Below are 21,329 nucleotides of genomic sequence, written 5' to 3'. Positions count from 1 at the left end.
ATACAGAAATATTCACTAATATGAGCATTCTATGTCTCTTTCCTTCTCTGAATTACTCTTGGTATATTTACTCTATAATTACAAATTGATTTTCTGCTGGAAGAATGGTGAAAGTACTCTTTCTTATCTATTTCCAGACTAACCGAGAAGATGCTGTTTCCTAGAGTTCCCCAGAAATTAAGAACATGTACAAATCATACGTCAAGTTGTAGCTACAACTTCTTACAGATAAGTAAAGAAGTACATGGAATAGTCAGTTTGAAAGTTTTCTTTTTCCTAATGGTCAGTGAATATAAAATTCACTAGGAGATAAATTCATCTTCAAATTCATACTTAGGCATAAAAATATCTACCACCTCTTTTAAAATAAACTACATATTTTTAATGAGTATTTTCCTACAATAGTTTTTAACTGAAATATTCATCAATTAGCAATTTTAATCATTGTAATAGTAATAATAATAAGTACAGTTATTGGGTGACTTGTACAAATAGACTTAAAATATAATAGATTATCTATCTCATTTAACATTTATTCAATATATCTGCGAGTCAAGATACCTATAAGCTAATTCTGAGAAAACCCGAACCCACCTACAACCCCCCCCCCAACTCAAGGGACAGTCAGAGAAAGCAATGGTACCATATCTTTCCTCCTTCTGACACACATACATCTACTGATTGGCCCAAGTGTGGATTTGCGACTCAACATTCAGTCCAAATCTTAGGAAGTCACTCTTAATTATGTATTTTGGCAAAACATGAGCTAGGGAAGTCACATTTCTTAGTCTTGGAAATTAAGCTAGAACATATTGAGAGAAATCAGTTCATTGGGATCAGCAGTTCTACAGTCATGAAGAAACAAACAAACAAACCTGGGAACCTATGTCATGTCACATACAACCTAAAGTAAGGTAGAAGCTGGAAATTATCAGTCAGTAAGAATTATTTGGTGCAAATAGAGTAAATAAAAAAAACCAATGGGAAACATATATGAAAAAGAATACATAATACTCTGGTCACAAAAGAAATAGTCTGTCCTAAGACTTAACAGTTCAAGAAGTCAGTTGCTTTGGGTTAAGAATTAGCCTCTTGCTCAACCTTCCTATTGAAGACAAGAGATACTGCAAATTCTTTCCGTGGATCTTGTACCTGTTTTCTCCCTTCATTATTTAAAACAAAACAAAACAAAACAATCCCTTGCCTCATCCCTAAGAGATAGCTATTACTATCCTTATTTACAAATGAGAAATTGAGAATTTGAGTGTTAACAAAGTCTTCTATGGTTTTGTAGTTCAAAAGAGGCAGAGATAATTTGAGCTAACTCAGAGCCTATCTGGCTCTAAATTCTGCACTCCAAGCCACTACATTTCATTTTTCCCCATTATGAACTGTTCTTACTCTTCTTCAAAACCTTGATTTAGACAGTTGAACATGAGTTTGAAAATTAATTACAGTTTTCTACAGAATGCTACTGAAATTTACTCAATCAGCTGTTGCTTATACACAAAAAAGTATAAATGCTTCTTGAATGTAGAATGTACTAATTTAGCTGAATTATGGCGTTATATTAACTTCAAAGATTATATTTCACTGGAACCTTTCAACTGGAATGCCACTAAGCATAAGTAAAATGTATAGATATTTATATACTTCTTTATTAGCAGAACTAACTAGTTGGATCCTGACGTGAAGTGTTCATTAAGATGTATTTTTATGCTGAGGGAATGAGGAGCCTCTCAGATTAGAACTAATCCTGAGGAAATAGAGGAACAATCAAAAAGAACGGAAGCCTCAGCCATAAGTAATTCAGGGTAGAGCTTGGGGTTGGTGTAATTACAGATCTTCTCCGTCTTGGCACTTCTGGCATGTTAGACTGGTAATATTTTGTTGCAGAGGCCGTCCTGGCATTATAGAATGTTCTACGGCACTAGATGCCAGTAGCAACTTCCCCTGGGATGGGGCAAAATCACTCCTTGTTGAAAACCAATCTATCTGATGTGTTTTCATAGTAATCTACCCATGACACATGTGTGAGTCCTAGAAAGAGAAGGGTGTACCAGTTAAGACTAGAAGCATTTTTTTCAGTTTTACAATGGGAGAGGGGCCACTCACTGAGACACAGTTCTGCTGAGGGGGAGAGGAGTTTGGGGAGCACTACCCACCTCTCCAGGAAACATAACGCTGTTTCAGTGCAGTGAAAAATCCCAGACGTGACCATCTGTTCAAGAACAGTGGCTCCTATAAGAAGACAACTTGGGGCACATAGGTGGCTCAGCGGGTTAAGTGTCTGACTTCAGCTCAGGTCATGATCTCATGGTGCGTGAGTTTGAGCCCCACATCGGGCTCCGTGCTGACGGTGCAGAGCCCACTTAGGATTCTCCCTCTCTCTCTGCCCCTCCCCTGCTCATGCTTCCTATCTCTATCTCTCTCTCTAGCTCTCAAAAATAAGCAAGCATGAGAAAATAAAATAAAGAAGACAACTGTTCACTTTGTGTTCATAGGAAGGGATTTCATAGATGTTGGAAGAGGGAACTGCAAATATTACAAAGAAAAACTGTACTTTGGGAAGATGTTAGGACAGCAGATGTTAGGATCTAGATATCCTTTATGAATGTGATTACACGTCTTCTGCAAACACTGTAAAACTTAAGGAAAACATTGTAGATATTTGCAATAACCACTTGGAGAAAAATAAAAACAATATAGGGAGAATTACTTTTTTCTTAGCCTTTTAGGTGTAACTTTCATATTTTGGGTTTAATAGTGATCATGAAGATTTTTTAAAAAGGAGCCTTGATTTATCACTGCCTAGTTTGATACTTTGCCAGCGCACAAAAATGCAAAAACAGCTTAGTACTATTTAACATCCACTCCCATCATACAACTGTTGTCTTATATTTTACATTACATATTATATAAATCCCTTATCCTTCATTTTTAAAGATCTATCAATATTAATTTACATATGCCTAAATATGTTTACTCTTCCTGATAATGTTTCATGCTTTTTTGACTGCTTTGATTTTCTGAGGTTCTTTTTTTGTTCAGCCATTTAAGTGTTCATTCTGGAGATTGTCTAGTGATGAACTATCTCAAGTATGAAATTGTTTCGATCATTTTAAAGAGTATTTTCACTAAGTATAGATTTCTAGGTGGTCAGGGTAGTTATTGATGTTTACTTTTAGTAGTTTTTTTAATGTTTATGTATTTTTGAGAGAGAGAGGGGAGGGGAAGGGCAGGGGAGGGGAAGGGTAGAATCAGAAGCAGGTTCCAGGCTCCAAGCTGTCAGCACAAAGCTGGAGGCCGGGCTCCAACTCATGAACCAGGAGATCATGACCTGAGCCGAAGTCAGACACTTAACTGACTGAGCCACAGAAGCACCCAAATTTTAGTATTTTTTAAAGTTTATTTATTTTTGAGAGAGAGAGCACATGCGAGTGGGGGAAGGGCAGAGAGAGAGGGAGAGAGAGAATCCCAGGCAGGCTCTGCACTGTCAGTGTGAGGCTGGATATGGAGCTCTAACTCACAAAATGTGAGATCATGACCCAAGCCCAAATCAAGAGTCCCATGCTTAATTGACTGAGCCACCTACGTGCCCTACTTCTTAGTATTTTAAAGATATTTTTTTATTAGGTGTTGGCTTCTGTGGTTATTGGTAAAATTTAACCATCGGTCTTATTTTTCCTTTTAAGATGACATTTTTCTGTGACCACTTAGAAAATGTTCCTTTGTCTTTGATATTCAGGATTTGACGATTATATGACTAGATGTAGTTATCTTTTCATTTATCCCAGTTCTACTGGGTTGGGTTTTACTAAGCTTTACAAACATGTAAGTTGATAGCTTTCATCTGATTTTAAAAAATTCTAGACCAGGGGCTCCTGGGTGGCTCAGTTTGTTAAGGTCACGATCTGGCAGCTCGTGAGTCCGAGCCCCGCGTGGGGCTCTGTGCTGACAGCTCAGAGCCTGGAGCCTGCTTCGGATTCTGTGTCTGCCTCTCTCTCTGTCCCTCCCCGGCTCATACTCTCTCTCTCTCTTAAAAATAAATAAACATTTAAAAAAATCAAAAAAAATCTAGACCAGCATTTCTCCAAATATTTCTTCTATTTCATGTCTTCTATCCTCTCCTTCTGAGAAACAATCACAATTCAACTATTTGATCATGTTTCATATGTTTAGTGCTTTCTCTTGTATTTCATTATTTTTTCTCTCTCTGCTTTAGTATGTATAATTTTTATCAGTCTGTCTTTGAATTCACTAACTATTCTGCTGTATCCAATCTGCTGTCAGATCAATTCAGTTAATGAAAGTCTTCACATATTTTCTTCTATATTGTTTATGTTTTCCTCAGATTTTTAAAAATATATTAATCAGAGTTATTTTGAAGTCTTTTCTATCCTAACTCCACTGTCTGGCTCATTTCTGGGTCTCCTTCCCTTGACCATTTTTTTTTTTTTTTTTTTTTTTTCTGTACTGGCAAACAGTTGAATCCAAGCATGTTTTCCTAATTCTTTCAAGATTTCATTCTGGGCTTTTGAAAGGCATTCTATTGGGAGTGGGGAGAGGATGGGGGAGAGACACTCTCTCTGTTTTGCCCTTATTCTAAGGAACTGGTTCTTACTCTCATAAAATGGTCCTATTGGGTCTCAAGTTAAAGATCAGGGTATTCATCAAATTCTTTCTGTTGCAGCTGGGACCGAGGCCATCTTTCATCCTCTAGGTACTGTTTCTGTGATCTTTGCTAGGATATCCACCTTCTAGAAGCTATTCTATGCTAGGCCTTCTCTAATTTCTCACTGTGCATTAACAATTTACCAGTTGGCCAAGGACCCAAGGAGAATTTGTGGCTCCTTTTCCCATCCTTCCCCTACTATTCCAACCACTTGGGCACCTTGGAACACTCTTTCTTTTCCCTCTGCCTAGTGAGACTTCCACTCTTGTCTTGGGCTCTATGTAGCAGCTTAATAATTGAAAAATGATCTTGGAGGGAAGCTGGAATGCATGTGGTCCTAACCTCCAATGCTTCCTTCTTTCAAAACCATAATCTTGCATTGATTGCTTTCCAATACCAACAAGCAGTCATTGTATATATTTTGGTTGTGACAACATTAAGGAAAATCTAATGATATCCAAGACATATCTTTCAATATGCCAGGTCTTATGTGGCTTGAAAATCTTAGTCCTATGTGGTTTGAAATAATAAGGTCTTCAGAGGAAAGAGATAAATACGAAGGAAAAAAGCGCACATTGTATAGTGATAGAGAAATATTTTTCAGCATATGACCTGGAGTCCATACATATCCAATCCAATCTCCAGTGACTTTTTACATCTGCAGAATTATAAAAGAAAGATTAATAGTCACCATTATGATTTCTCGGCACAACAAACCTTGAATCACCAAAATAAAATTAAGCAGTATCGGTAGATTTTACTTATTAAGCTATAGAAGTATTTTACTGATACTCTATGAGAGACAATATTGGAAAAGCTTAACCGCCTTTATATTTGTATCCTGAGAATACGAGTCACTGTCTTTTTTCTCCTCTATGGCATGAGTGTTTTGACTCAGGGTTCTCAGTAATGCCATATTATCAGGCATGCCTCACAACACCCTAATGAAGGAATGTAAAATATGTCTCTATTTTGAAGGGAGGAAAGGAGGCTTAAAGAGCTAGTTTGCTTGTATTAAATATCACACCTGGTTAGTGATGAATAAAATAGTAAAAAATCCATATATTTAAAAATTTCTATTGTAAGACTTTCTGATGTACCACACTCCTACGTTTAATGAAGTTTTGTGTGTTCATGCATAGGAAAGAGAAGGGGGGGGAGGATCAAAGTGAGGAATAAAAGAGTTATAATTAACCATATAACTAAGGAACCTCAACTAAACGGTGGATCCCAAAGGACTCTCGTTAGCTGGGTTTTATGGGAAACCTTTTGAATCTCTGGACCACAGTCCAAACAAGGGTTCCAGGAGGCTGCTTCAAGAGGCTTCCAGGAAATTTCCACAGTACTGCGTAGGGGCTGCGGTGTAAGGGGCTGAGGCTTGTTTTTTTTTGTTTGTTTTGTTTTTTGTTTGTTTTTTTTTTTTTTTTGAGGCTTATTTTTAATGAATGGTGTTACTTCTTCACTTTTGACTAGCTCTTTCATTTGTCTTTGTGGTACTGTAAACTTTATATTTCACCCTAATTACAAGAACAGCTTCAATAAGATTTTTTTTTTTTTTTGACTCTTCTTTTTTCCTCCCCAGGAGGCATTAATGATCTGGAAAAGAATCCAACTTAAACAGCAGAAAGATATTTAAAATCACCGCTCTCTAGCTGTAAACTGGGAATTTTCAACATGAAAATGATTAGATATGCAATGTATCGGTATGCTTAATGAGAATACAGTCATGTGGCACATTTAAATAGCTTCGTTTAAAGCTTGCCTTATAAACCAAAAATGTATTTGGGGGATGAATCTAAAGATCTTCCTAAAACATGCATGCATTCTCTCCCCTTTCCACCACCTGAGATTATAGATTCTGTTTACAGCAGCAGAGTGCATAAGGCAGCATGAAGCCTGTCATTCTGTGTACGCAATCACATGTACCTTTATTTTTTCCATTCTGTGTTCCTGAGTAGACACACCCTGCAGCTATAGCTCCCGGGGAAGATGGTTGCGTTTCTTCGTGGGAAGCTCCAAAATGAAAGCATTTCAAAAGTTCGGAAGTTGGCTTTGCAACTGTGACCTGCCACCTTTTTTTAAAAATGAAAGTATGCGCTGCTTTTCATTTCTCTGGAAGGCAAGCGCCACCTGTCATAGCGTGCTGTGGCCCCTACTCATATTTTGATAAGCAATTTCCATTTAGGTTTTCTTTTCCTGATGAAAGAGATCTAAACTATCTGGAAAATTTTCTTGGTTTTGTTTTGTTTTTGTTTTTGTGTTTGTTTTGTTTTGTTTTTTAGCCAATGTAGCTAGAGAAGTGGGGACAAGTGTTTAGTTGGAGGGAACTGGAAAAGGGTGGGGTGCCTGGGTGGCTCAGGTCATGATCTCCTGGTTCCTGAGTTGGAGCTTTGCACTGGGCTCTGTGCTGACAGCACAGAGCTGGACGCGGAGCTCGAACTTACGAACTGTGAGATCATGACCTGAGCCAAAGTCAGACGCTAAACCGACTGAGCCACCCAGGTACCCCCAAAATAAATTAACACTTTAAATTTTTTTTTAAAAAGAAACTGAAAAAGAGTATTTTTTAAGAAAGTGTTTATATCAAATAATAAAAATTTTACAGGCAGCATGAAATTTGGAATGTGTCTAATTCTCTCATTTACACATAATAAAGCTGAGGCACTTATCAGTTCAATGATACACATCTACTTAGTGATAAAAATCAACACTAAGACCCACGTTTTCTAACTCCATTGATATTGCTCTTTACTTTAAAAACCAAATAGGTTTCAAGAGGATCACGTTCCGGCCTCTTTTTATTTTCAAAAATAAAGTTACTCTTTCTTACATATAAAATATCCCTGAACATTTTATGTCACTGATAAATTATACTAAGTTTAATTTTGGTAGATTTTTAGTGATTTTTTTCTAACAAATTAATTAAGCACTCAACAATTTTGATCTATAGAAATAGGGTAGACATCGCAAAGAGATAGTCGTGCTTACCTTTTAATTTATTGTGCATCAAATAGACATCAAGTTATGTGGTACACAGAAGATGTGTGTTATCTCTAAATATATTTAATAATTAAACATATGCAACATTTTGAAAAAAAACTAAAACATGAAATCTCACTTTCAAGAACGTTGCTGAGGAAAAGAAACATTTAAGCAGTTAAATACAGAAAGTCCAATAAAATTGATTAATAAACACACCATTTATGTGGATCTACAATAGTACTGAATTGAAATGGGGATCTCAAAGTATTTACATATACTCACACTTATGTTTTTACAAATGAACTATTATTTAATAGTTCCAATTCCATGTGATTGCAAAATGTATTTAAAATTTTGTCAGTTATTGATGTAAGTGTTAAATATCTGAAGTTATGACTAATTATTGAAAAAGTTGTCATGAAGTATATAAAGTTTTTACAATATGGCACAGCTTTGATTAGCATGGAACTGTTGAATAACCAAAGAATAGATATAAATACCCAAGCAACCTCTGTAAACTCATATAAGTATTCTTTAAGCACGCCAAGATGCTGGCTGGATAGTTGACTGGATCAGAGGCCAGTTAGAGAGGTTTTGGCTTAGGTCCTTGGAATCCTACAGCTGTTAATGTTTAGCTCAGATTTTATCACAAACCTAGAAGTCAGCTTGGTCCCCAGTAAGTGAAACTGAGTGCGAAATGTCCTATGTAGGATGGAATTATTTTTTTGTACTGGACAGCCTAGTACTGAAGATTTTTCTTTTGTAATAAAAACAAACATTTCTCAAAAATCTACCCTTTCTCAGGTAATGGGACTATCTCAACTAGTCATCATGATAATTCATCAAGTACAATTATATCCCCATTTAATAGGTAGTCATGCAAATAGCAAATGGCAGAGATGAGATCTACACGGAAAAAAATAGGAAAAAAAATAAATGGACAAATAAATGGACAAAGAAGTTAACTTTTATCTTTAAAAATATCCTTATCACTTGCTCAGGGACAAGAAAATAGCGTTGCCTCTTACGTATCTGAATGAGGAGTCTATATCAGTTTCATATCACTTTTGATATAGATCTACTACTGAAGGCTATAAAATATCCACTGTTTAAATCTGGTCATCCACCATATCCTTTATGGTATTCCACGCTTCTAGAAACCATCTTAGAAAACATGTAGTTTAATTGACCTGTTTTCCATTTGAGTGGACCAAGGGAGGGAAATAATTTACAAAGATGAGTATAAAGGCAATACAAATACTAAGCAGAAAAGCCAGGATAAAAAATAAATTTCCTCTACCTCAGATGTTGTGCTTTCTATGTCATTATGTCTACCTTATCTGGAAACACAGGGTTGACTCAAGAACATAATGATGTGAATTGAGTGGAATCACTATAATAGTGACGGTAAGTTCCTTGGAAGACTGATGGCACTGACTCTTTTTTAAATAATGGTTTTAATGAGAAACAATTCATGTACCTTACGATTCATGCATTTAAAAAGTAATATCAATAGTTTTTAGTATACATAGACATCATATCTTCACAAAGGTAAGCTACCATCATTAAAACAAATTTTAAAATATTTTCATCATCCCTAAGAAAACCTCATATCCATTAGTACTGACCCTCCATTATACCTTTGCTTCCAGCCATAGGCAATTACTAATGTACTTCCTGTCTTATATTTGCCAATTCTGGACTTTTCATATAAATGGAATCATACAATGTGATTTCTTTTGTCACTGGTTTCTGTCACTTAGCACAATAGTTTCAAAGTTCATCTATGTTATAGCTTGTATCAGTATTTCATTTCTTTTTCTTGATAAATAATATTCCACTATATGGATATACTACATTTTCATCACCTGTTCAGTTGATGGACGTTTTGGTTGTTTCCACTTTTTGGCTTTAATAAATAATGAGGCTATGAACATTCATGTACCAGTTTTTTTTTTAACATTTTATTTATTTTTGAGACAGGGAGAGACAGAGCATGAATGGGGGAGGGTCAGAGAGAGAGGGAGACACAGACTGAAACAGGCTCCAGGCTCTGAGCTGTCAGCACAGAGCCCGACGCGGGGCTTGAACTCACGGACCATGAGATCGTGACCTGAGCCGAAGTCGGACGCTTAACCAACTGAGCCACCCAGGCGCCCCTCATGTACCAGTTTTTGTGTTAACGTGTTACCATTCCAATTGGGTGTATATCTAAAAGTGAAATTGTTGGCTCATAGGGTAACTCTAGATTTGAACTTTCGGGGAATTTCCAGACTGTTTTCCAATGAATTGGAACATTTTATATTCTCATCAGCAGCATACGAGGGTTCTGATTTCCCCACTTCATCGTCAACATTTGTTAATATCTTTTTTGTTATAGCCATTTTAGTATACGTGAAGTGGTATCTCATAGTTCTGAATTACATTTCTCTAGTGATTAATATTGCTGAATATCTTTTCATAGGCTTATTGACCATTTGTATCTCTTCTTTAAAGAAATGTCTCTTTGCATATTTTACCCATTTTTAAATTGAGTTTTAGATCTTTTTTTATTATTGAGTTATAAGGTCTTCTTACATGTTCTAGGTACAAGTTCCATATTAGATATATGATTTGGAAATATTTTTTTCCATTCTGTGGATTGTCTTTTCACTTCTGTGAGGGTGTCTGTTAAAGACATGGTGGCTTCTACTTTTTTTCTTTTTTTTTTTTTTAGTTAAGAGTCTGTTTCTTGGTTTGCTTCTCTCTCTCTCTCTTTCCCCTTTGTTCATTTGTTTTGTTTCTTAAATTCCACATATGAGTGAAACCACATGGTGTTTGTCTTCCTCTGACTTATTATTTAGCATAATACTCTCTAGCTCCATTCATGTTGCAAATATCAAGATTTCATTCTTTTTTATGGCTGATTAATATTCCACCACACACACATATGTAGATATGTATGTATATATATATATATATGTATGTATGTGTATATATATATATATACACATATATATATATAAATTACCACATCTTCCTTATACATTCATTAGTTGATGAACACTTGGACTTTTTCCATATTTGGCTAGTATAGATAATGTTGCTATGTACATCAAGGTGCATGTACCCCTTCAAATCTGTATTTTTGTATCCTTTGGACAACTACCTAGTAGAGAAATTCCTGGGTCACAGGGAAGCTCTATTTTTAACTTTTTGAGGACACTCCATCCTGTTTTCCACAGCTGTACCAGTTTGCATTCCCATCAACAGTGCAAGAAGGTTGCTCTTTTTTTTTTTTTTAATGTTTATTTATTTTTGAGAGAAACAGATTGCAAGTGGGGGAGGGGCAGAGAGAGACAGAGAGAATCCAAAGCAGGCTCCAGGCTCTGAGCTGTCAGGACAGAGCCTGACATGGGGCTCGAACCCACGAACCATGAGATCATGACCTAAGCTGAAGTCTGACACTTAACCCACTGAGCCACCCCGGTCCCCTAAGGGTTGCTCTTTCTCTACATCCTCACCAAAACCTGTTGTTTCTTGTGTTGTTGATCTTAGTCATTCTGACAGATGTGAGGTGATATCTCATTGTAGTTTTGATTTGTATTTCCCTGATGATGAGGGACAATGAGCATCTTTTCATGTTTTTGTTGGCCATCTGGATGTTTGCCTTGGAAAAATGTGCTTTCATATCTTCTGCCCATTTTTTAATTGGATTATTTATTTTGGGGATGAAAAACATGGTGGCATATACTTTAAAAGTTGCATCCCAGGGGTGCCTGGGTGGCTCAGTCCTTTAAGCGTCCAACTTCGGTTCAGGTCATGATCTCACGGTTCATGAGTTTGAGCCCTGCATGGGGCTCTGGGCTGACAGCTCAGAGCCTGGAGCCTGCTGCGGATTCTATGTCCCCCTCTTTCTCTGCCCCTCCCCCACTCCCACTCTGTCTCTCTCTCAAAAATGAATAAATATTTAAAAAAATTAAAATGAAGAAAAATAAAAGTCGCCTTCCATACATAATCCATGCATTATCCAATCCAAGTTGATACACACATACACACACACACACACACACAGGTAGAGTATTGTGTGAGCTGATTACTGCCCAGTATTGACTGATACTCAGCTTAGAGGAAAACATTTAAAGAAGCACATGCGTTTCATCACTTTTTTTTCCACAGAATCTACCATCTATACTTCAGTTCTTACAACCATGATGAGAGTATCCAGACTACAACACATTGGCGCCCCATGAGATTTTTTTTTTTACTGAATTGTATCTTTGACTTACGCTAATGTAAAGGACACTATAAGGTGTGTGTCTATGTGTGTCCTGAAAAGACCTTTAAGTAGTGGTGTGCTGGTGAATGTTTGGCACCTATCTCTCTAGGGAACAAGAACCCCTCATTTGTAGCATGTGCCGATTCTTTCACAGTAGCTGATTTCAAGATACCAGTGTGACGTCACTGGCCTCAGAGTCTGGAAAAGATGCTTGTAACAGAGTCCATGACGTGGTTGGGCTGGTGTGATTTAGCTCCTGCACATCACTGTCATCAGGAGTAAGCATGCATCTTGCCTCAGGGATACGGTAAACTACCTACCAGATCAGTTTTTAATTCTTGCGTTTGTACCACGAAGTTTACAGCCAAATTTGAAGTCAATTTAAAACAGCATGTGTAGGTCTTCATTGCATGCGTTTTGCTATCTCATTCCTGGATCTGCTTGTAAATCAATCCTTGTTTTTATCTCTTCTTTTACGCCTCCTTTTAAGTTTATTCCATATTTTAAAATTGCGTTTGTAAATTCTCTTGGCTATTTCCTGGAATGACTTACAATCGATTTAAATACATAAGTGAATAATCCTTATACAACTTCAGGCACCTGAGTGGGGATTAAAGGTGAAGTAAATACTGGCTAATCCCTGAGATGAAATCCCTGAGAACCAAAAAAGGTTGCCTATCAGCCCACCTCTACCCAGGCAGGAGCAATTCACTTTCTCTCTGGCCCTCAGAGTCCTTGATCTTGCAGTTAGGTAAGTCAGGATGAGCTCTAGTGTCATTCAAATTATCCTTCATTGTGTGACTCCGAAAGCCTATGATTCATTCTAAAATTAAATTCTATTGATATTCAACATGGTTTGAATAAACTATGTAATTTTATGTCTATGTTCAAGTGATTTTAATATTATACTCACCTTTAAGTCTTGCAGATTGCCATTGGCTCCTTGGTGTTGACAGGCAGACTTGTGGGTGCATATAATTAGCTTTTTATAAAATGACATTTCATCTGTAGGCAGAGTAACAAATTTTAAATTTTATGCATGAAAAGATTGATAGCTGGCACAATTATTAATTCCTGCAGGCTTCCTGTTGGTGGTATATGATTTGGAAAAGCATTTGCATTTATACTCTAATAAAAGAAAGCTCTATCCTCTCCTTTAATTTTGGAAAGTATAATACTTTAAGCAACTCTAAATAGTCCTAATACCCAGGGATATGTTAGCAATTCCTAAGAGCAGGTGGTTATGACATGGTAGAAAATGTTCTGGGTTTGTTAGAACTTGGGCTGGAGTTCCGGCTGTACTTGGACAACCACTTGACCTTAAACAAGATGTGCAGTGTCTCTAAGCCTCAGATTCATGCTGTAAAATGGGCGAATCTATTTACCTTTCAGGGCTTGTTTGCAGATCAAAGGAAATAGTAGTTTAAATATCCCTAGCATAATTCCAATTTGGCACGTATGAACATTGATGAAAACCTTCTCACTGGTCTTTTAGATACTTTTTAGTGCAAAATTGCTCATTGTTACTCAAGGTCTTAGTTTAAACCAAATGGCATAGGAATTGTTTCTTCCCAAATTCCTTAAAATAATCATATTCTTTCTTGATTTTTCTCACCAGAACAAATTTGGTAAAATATTTTAGTAACAGGTATTCAGAAGAAAAAATATCTAAATCATCATCCTAAAAGGCAAGCAAGGCCTTTGTGCTATAAATATCCTGAATTTAAAAGACTGTTCAATTCTTTTTATTTTTTTCTATTGCTTAAATATGTGAAAATCACATTACTTAGTATCTCACACATGGAACCTATTAAATATCTGGGAATTATTACATTATTCTAATTCCATATTATAAGGAGACATAATATATATGCATGTAGAAGTTAAAATTAAGGTAAAAAAAACTAAAAGAAAATCCTTTAAACATTCTGCGGATCTGTACATTCCAAATAAAGCTTACTATTGAAGATATCACTTTATTTTTAAAATGTGTTGAGGTAGGAAACTGCCAGGTGGTGAACTTGTGAAAGTGTCATTTAAATGTAATCTATAGGGTACAGAATGCTCCTTATTAAAAAAAAAAAAAAAAGTTATTGGATTCTTACTTTCAGTTTGAAACTGTTAAATTTAAATCCCAGGTAAAGATGATATGAATGATAATGTGTATCAACCAAATGGCCATAACAATTAAGTATGATATTATGTCATCAAATTTCTGTTTCAAAAACGCAATATACAAATGTGTCATGAACAAATACAGTGGGAGAAAAATCCAAAACCAATCTTGGAACAGAGTGGACCGGAATAATCACAAAACAATAAAGCATCTTTCTAAAACTATAAGTGAAATTTACAAATATATAAAGCTAACCCGCTCTTCTATCTTATAACTTATGTAAGTAAGCATGTAAGACAGTATTAATAAATGGATATGATAGTTCATAATTATTACCACTAGTAGTATATGTATATTTATATGTATAGTTATATCCATAAAATATATTGTTTTGAAACTCTTTTTTCTTAGAGAGTGCACACAAGCAGGGAAGAGGGGCAGAGAGTGAGAGAGAGAATCTTAAACAGGCTCTGTGCTCAGCACAGAGGCCAACACAGGGCTTGATCCCAGGATCCTGGGATCATGACTGAGCCAAAATCAAGAGTTGGATGCTTATCTGACTGAGCCACCCACGCACCCTTGTTTTGAAACTTTGAATGAATCTCCTCTATCTCCAAATAAATGTTCACAGATTTGATCACTCATTTTCAACCTGAGTGTTTTAAGCACCCTTTCATGTGTACAGACAGGAGCAAAATCCTTCCTTCTCCCCATGTTGTTAGGTTTACCTGAGCCTCTGCGCAGATGTCAAACCGATGGTGCTCCAGGTTCTGGAAGCTCAGGGTGTGACCTCATTAATTTCAACAAAGAGTGACCTCCCTCACACCCAGGAACACAATCAGCAATGCGGAAACGATGTGTTCCCCTGTGGACTCTGCATCCTTCCCTATCCACACTGATAGCACAGCATGAACTGAGCACTTTCACTCTCAAAACTAGTCACTACTCTGATACTTGATTTGTTATTTCTTCAACAGCAACTATGCCCAGTACATAGTGGTCTTCCAACATATTTGTTTCCATTTTGTAAAAAAGACTGGGGAAAATAGAACCTATCTTTCTTATGTCTGAGATGATGTCTGTGAGGTCAATTAGTAAGTTACACCAGGTGAAGAGGTGTTGTTGTTAAAAGTTCATATTATTTAGACCAAAATTTGTACATGACTTCGTATAAAAACATGTTTATATTTTTTATGACTTTGTCTCAGTGCCAGCTGCCACTGAAAGGAGGAAACGGTGGGTAGGAGACCATTGAGTGCTTTCACACTTAAGCAACTGTTTCCATCTTGCAGAACAATCTTTCCCAAAAAGAATATACAGACTAGACAATAACTGGCAAAGCTGTTCTTGTAAGACCATGCTGTTACCCTGATCTTGGACTTTCCAGCCTCCAGAACTGTGAGAAGTAAAGTTCTGCTGTTTATAAGCTACCTACCCAATCTGTGGTATTTGCTATGGCACACTGAATGGACTAAAAGAGGAGCCTTGTGCCAAATTTATTGGTAAATGTGTGTGTTCTGACTGCTTCATTGACTGGCTGTTTCTTCGTCTCTCTTTCCTTGGGCCTCCCTATAACCTGAGACACAATAAGGAAATAGGCCAGAATAAGGTTATCACCTTAGAACAGCCTCGAAGTATCAAGTGAAGAGAAGAGTCACACATCCCTCACTATAAATCAAAAGCTGGAAATGATGAAGCTTAGTGAGGAAGGCATGTTGAGAACTGAGGCCCAAAGCTAGGCTTCTTGTGCCAAACAGCCAAGCTTGTTAACACAAAGGAAAATCTCTTGGAGGAAATTAAAAGTGCTACTCCAGTGAACACATGAATGATGAAAAAAGTGAAAACCACTTATTACTGATATGGAGAAAGTTTGAGTGGTCTGGACAGAAGATCAAACCAGTCATAACATTCCCTTAAGCCGAAGCCTAATCCAGGGCAAGATTCTAACTGTCTTTATTTCTGTGAAGGCTGAGAGAGATGAGGAAGCTTCAGAAGAAAAGTTTGAAGCTGGCAGAGGTTGGCTCATGAGGCTTAAGGAAAGAGGCCATCTCCACAACGTACAAGTACAAGGTGAAGCAGCAAGTGCTGATGTACAAGCTGTAGTAAATTACCCAGGAGATCTCACTGAGGCAATTGGTGAAGGTGGCTATGTTTCAGTGCAGATGAAACAGACTTCTACTGGAAGAAGATATCATCTAGGACTTTCACAGCATTAGCTAAGTCAATGACTGGCTTCAAACTTCAAAGGATGGGCTGACTGTTTTGTTAGGGGCGAATGCAGCTGGTGACTTTAAGTTGAAGCCAATGTTCATTGACCATTCAGAAAATCCCAAGACTCTTAAAAACTATGCTCAATCTATTCTGCCTGTGCTCTATAAATGAAACAACAAAGCCTGGATGGCAGCACATCTGTTTACAACATGGTTTACTGAATATTTTAAGCCCATTGAAGAGACCTTCTGCTCAGAAAAAAAGATTCTTTTTCACTGTGCATTGACAACACACCTGGTCCAAGCACTCATTGATGTACAATGAGATTAATGTTATTTTCATGCCTGTTAGCACAATATCCATTCTGCAACCCGTAGGTCAAGGAATAATTTTGACTTTCAAATCTTATTGTTTAAGAAATAGATTTTGTAAAGCTATAAGTGTCAGAGAGAGTGATTCCTCTGATGGATCAAAGCAAATTGGAAACCTTCTGGAGAGGAGTCACCATCCCAGATGCCATTAAGGACAATCATGATTCATGGGAAGAAGTCACAGGAATTTGGCAAAAGTCGATTCCCACCCTCGTGGATGACTTTGAGGGCTTCCAGACTTCAGTGGAGGCAGTCACTGCAGATGTGGTGGAAACAGCGAGAGAATTAGAGCTAGAAGTGGTGTGTGAAGGTGGATGGCTTTGCTGCGATCTCATAATAGAACATGAACAGATGAGGAGCTGCTTGTTATGGACGAGGAACGAAAGTGGTTTCTTGAGATGGAATCCACTCCTGGTGAGGACGCTGTGATGATTGTTGAAACAACAACAAAGGCTTTAGACTATCACACAAACTTAGTTGATAAAGCAGTGGCAGGTTTCAAAAGGATTGACTCCAATTTTGAAAGAGGTTCTACTGTGCGTAAAATGCCATCAAATAGCATCTCACGCTGTAGAGAAATCACTCATGAGAAAAGAGTCAATTGATGCAGCAAACTTCATTGTTGTCTCATTTTAAGAAAATGAATCTCTCATCCTTCAGCAAGCACTGCCATGATCAGTCGGCAGCCATCACCATGGAGCCAAGCCCCTCCACCAGCGGAAGTTACAACTCGCTGAGCTCAGATGACGGTTGGCACTTTTTAGCAATAAAGTATTTTTTAACTAAGGCATTTACATTGTTTTTTTGGACTTAATGCTATTGCACGCCTAATAGTATAATCATAGGTTTCACATGCCCTAGGAAACCAAAGCATTCGTTTGGGGTGCTTATTATGATTTTGCTTTATGGTGGTGGTCTGGCAGGCATGGAACTCATAATATCTCTGATGTATGCCTGTATTGACTGATTTAAGAAAATAATAGACTTAATATATTTATTTAATACAGAATTTTAGTACACAGAGGTACCATAAAGGTTATCGGACCAAATCTCTCATATTACATATGATGACACTGCTAACTAGGAAACATTTAGCAGCTTCCCTAAAGCCACACAAACACTTACTCTGTAGTTATATTGACTTTTTCCCTGGTCCTCTACTCAGTATATTAAGTTCAAAAGAAATAGACTCTACATTCTTATACTCCTGGAACTAGAATGGGCCATTTTGTCAACCTAACCTGTTTCAAATCACTAAATCAGTATGGCATAGAGGCTAAACCATAGGCTTTTGAGGCTAATGGCCTGGATTTTGATCTTGACCACTCACCTCCTAGGAAGTTTGTCTTTGAGCAAACTACTTAAACTCAATCTTATCTCAGTTTCCTTATCTGCAAAATAGTAATACAGTAGAACTTTGGATTGTGAGTAACTTGTTCTGTGAGTGTTCTGCAAGATGAGCAAACATTTTTAACAACTTTTTACTTGATAAATGAGCAATGTCTCGCAATACAAGTAGTATGTGACACTGAATGTCACGTGATCACAATTAGTTCTTCTCTCACTGTGGGATTGTGGGTTATTGTCAATGCAATGTCACAGATACATAAAATCCTCCAAAAGAGGCAAAAGCAGGTGCCATTGGATAGGTTCCTTGTTAAAGTTGTACAAAAGGAAAAAGATTCCATTGAGCCAATAGATAGCAGTGATTCTGTTACTGATAGTGAAAGTCATTCTACACAATAAGCTTCCTCACTCTTGTCTCCATCACACCAGCCATGAAGGTTTTCCAAGGTAAGTGCAGGTTAATTTGTTTACTTTTCTTTATATTTTGTATTTCCTTTATTATTTTGTATTATATTACAGGATTGAAATCATTTTTTTAAGAATATTTTGGGGTTGTGAAAGGAATCATCTGCATTTCCATTACTTCTTATGGGGAAATTTGCTTTGATATACAAGTGCTTTGGATTAGAAGCATGTTTCCAGGACAAATTATGCTTGCAAACCAAGGTTTTACTGTAATATGAAAATTATTGAAATAAAACTCTTAAAGTACAGTATCTGGCACACAACAAACAATTTATAAGTGTTAGCATATTATTAGTGTTATTACTTTCGTGTATAGTGATTATGTGCCTTAACATTTTTTTCTCTGTTTGTAGAAAGGTAAGACATATTTTATAGGATTCAAGAGGGGCCTGGATTCACATTTTATATTATCTTCTCAGGGTGACATTATGAAAATAGGGTACTTTTGTGGTGAGCATAATTTATAAACTTGTTGCATCACTAAGTTGCACACCTAAAATTAATGTAACATTGTGTGTCAACTATACTCAAATAAAAAACATATATATACCTTTTAGGCATGAAATTCATGTGCAGCTCACATTTTGTGTCACCGGGTAAATAATGATATGATTCGCCAAACTAGGGAAAACACAGTGAGGACGGTGAGAGTTTTCAGATGTGGAGATGGTTTAAGACATATTTATGTTGAACCACATGAGGCATTATAGAGTTTTAATTGGTATGTGAGTCTTGAATTTAGGGGGGAAAAAGATGTCAAGATACAGCAGCAGAAATACCTTCTTTTGAACCTTAGCTCCACCCTGTCCCAACGGTTGGACCCAGGACACAACTATTAATTCTTGAATTTCAGTTTTTGAATTTGTTGAAAATCAATGGAAGTGCCAACATAAAACTAAATTGAAAATAATGAATTATTGTACGTAAAATTGGCTGGCACTGCAGTTTGTGCTTTACTTGTACCCTTTATCTGTCTTTCTTTCCATCCAATACCTCTTCTTCCCTTTCCCTTACTGTACAGTGGAAACATCATGGACTGGAGACAGAAAGACTTGTTTTGAATCCTGATTCTATCACCTTCAATAATGTGACTTGAACAACACTTAACCTCTATGAAATTAATTTTACCATCATTTGTAAAATAGGCATGTACCTATGCATTGGTTTTTGTGAAGAATAGGTAAGGATTAAATTAATATTTATTATTATTATTTAGGTAATATGCTCAGAATATAGAAAATGTAGTGCTGGTTTCCATTATTTCTTTTTTGCTTTGTGATATTTCTATTTTTATCTATAGTTTTTCCTTAATTGGTTTTAATAACCTTAAGAAAATGCAAAATAAATATACTTTATTTTTAAAGTTTATTTATTACCTTGAGAGAACAAGAGAGAGAGACAGAGAGAGAGACAGAGAGACAGTGTGTGCGCATACATGCAAGTGAGTGGGGCAGAGGCAGAGAGAGAAGGAGAAAGAATCCCAAGCAGGCTCTGTGCTGATCTGTTGCCCCATTCAATGTCACTAACAGTGAGATCATGACCTTAGCGGAAACCAAGAGTCGGAAGCTCAACCAACTGAGCCACCCAGGCGCCCCAGAATACATGCACTTTAGAAATCTACATAAGATCTTGATTTTGGTGTTCTTCTATTTTATGTATGCTTTTGCATTGATTTTCTATTATTGGTCACAGCAAAACTTAAGTGATATCTAAATGCAGTTTTCTATTAATAAGTGAAGGCAACAGAAAATGTTATGCATGAATTACTTGGTTGACACACTTTCTCGAATTTGTTGAAGTAAAAGAAAAACATTCAGAGAGATTTAAATGTGGATATGAGTGAAAGCTGAGAAATTCTGAATTCCCAATTTACTTGATCTTTTTCTCTAATTCGTTCTTTAACTGCCTCCAAGCTTTGAATATGACAAAATGTATTTTGAAAAGAAGTCAATGCAGAATAACCATTTTATTTTAATAATGATGCATTTTCTGATGTCAAGAAGTCAGAATAATTAGTCTTTATTTTCATTTACCAACCCGCTTATTCTAGGAAGTTAGCCATTGTTTTTTATACAGTCATAAAGCATAAATATCACCTTTCCTTGTTTACTTCTTGAAATTACTGAAGTGATGAAATCATATCTATGTAATTTTTAGAACTCATGAATTGGGAAGGTATTGATAGCAATACCTTATAGAATATTAATATACAAGCAAATAACACATAAAAAGGGAACAGATTATTCTGTCATGTATCTGATAAAAATAAGTTGTCACTAAATAATGTGCATAATCCAGCAGAGTTTTCTATGCTATTTTTTAACTTCAGAAGTAAAACTTTTAGGGGAAGATACCGTTTAGGTGAGTTTTAGAATGTTAAACACGCTGTGGGTAGAAGAAATATGAATGCAACTGAAAAATAAGATTGTTGGCAGTTTATTTGCAATGGAAACACATAAAACTGTAAAGTGTCTATCATTTGTATAGTACTAAAATAAACCTGTCCTTGTTTTTCAAAATTTTATCAATAACCATGCAGCTGTGAACTGCACATGCTAAATTAAATCAACATGTTGGAAGAAAAAGAGTTGATGATGGCACTAATCACTGAGTATTTAAATGATGTAAGAGCTGAGAAGAAGAAAAAAAAGGAGAGAGGAAAAAAATAAATCATGGAGGGCAGACAATTAGTAAGTAGGGCAAGCCAGTGGCTTTAATGGACATATTCTGTAAAATAGCATAAAAAGTGATGCTTAAAATATTGTGCCTACAATTAATTATTACTGCTTCTCTTCATGCCCAGAGGATAATATACTGAATTTGTCATCTTATTATTCCAAACTCATTGGTTTTGTGTATAATTCTGACAAAGTCCTTTAAATTCATCATGAGATCTTATACTAC

At 36.4% G+C, this 21,329-nt stretch overlaps 1 pseudogene; it reads left to right on the top strand.

Annotated features, from left to right (window-relative positions):
* LOC123607466 overlaps positions 1-17,350 on the top strand; it is a 51,677-nt pseudogene extending 34,327 nt beyond the window's left edge.
* The last annotated feature ends 3,979 nt before the right edge of the window (positions 17,351-21,329 follow it).

This window comes from Leopardus geoffroyi, chromosome A1, assembly GCF_018350155.1.
Source record: "Leopardus geoffroyi isolate Oge1 chromosome A1, O.geoffroyi_Oge1_pat1.0, whole genome shotgun sequence".
NCBI lineage: Eukaryota > Metazoa > Chordata > Mammalia > Carnivora > Felidae > Leopardus > Leopardus geoffroyi.
The sequence above is the reverse complement of the archived record's forward strand: the minus strand, read 5'-3'. Positions and strand labels throughout refer to the sequence as shown.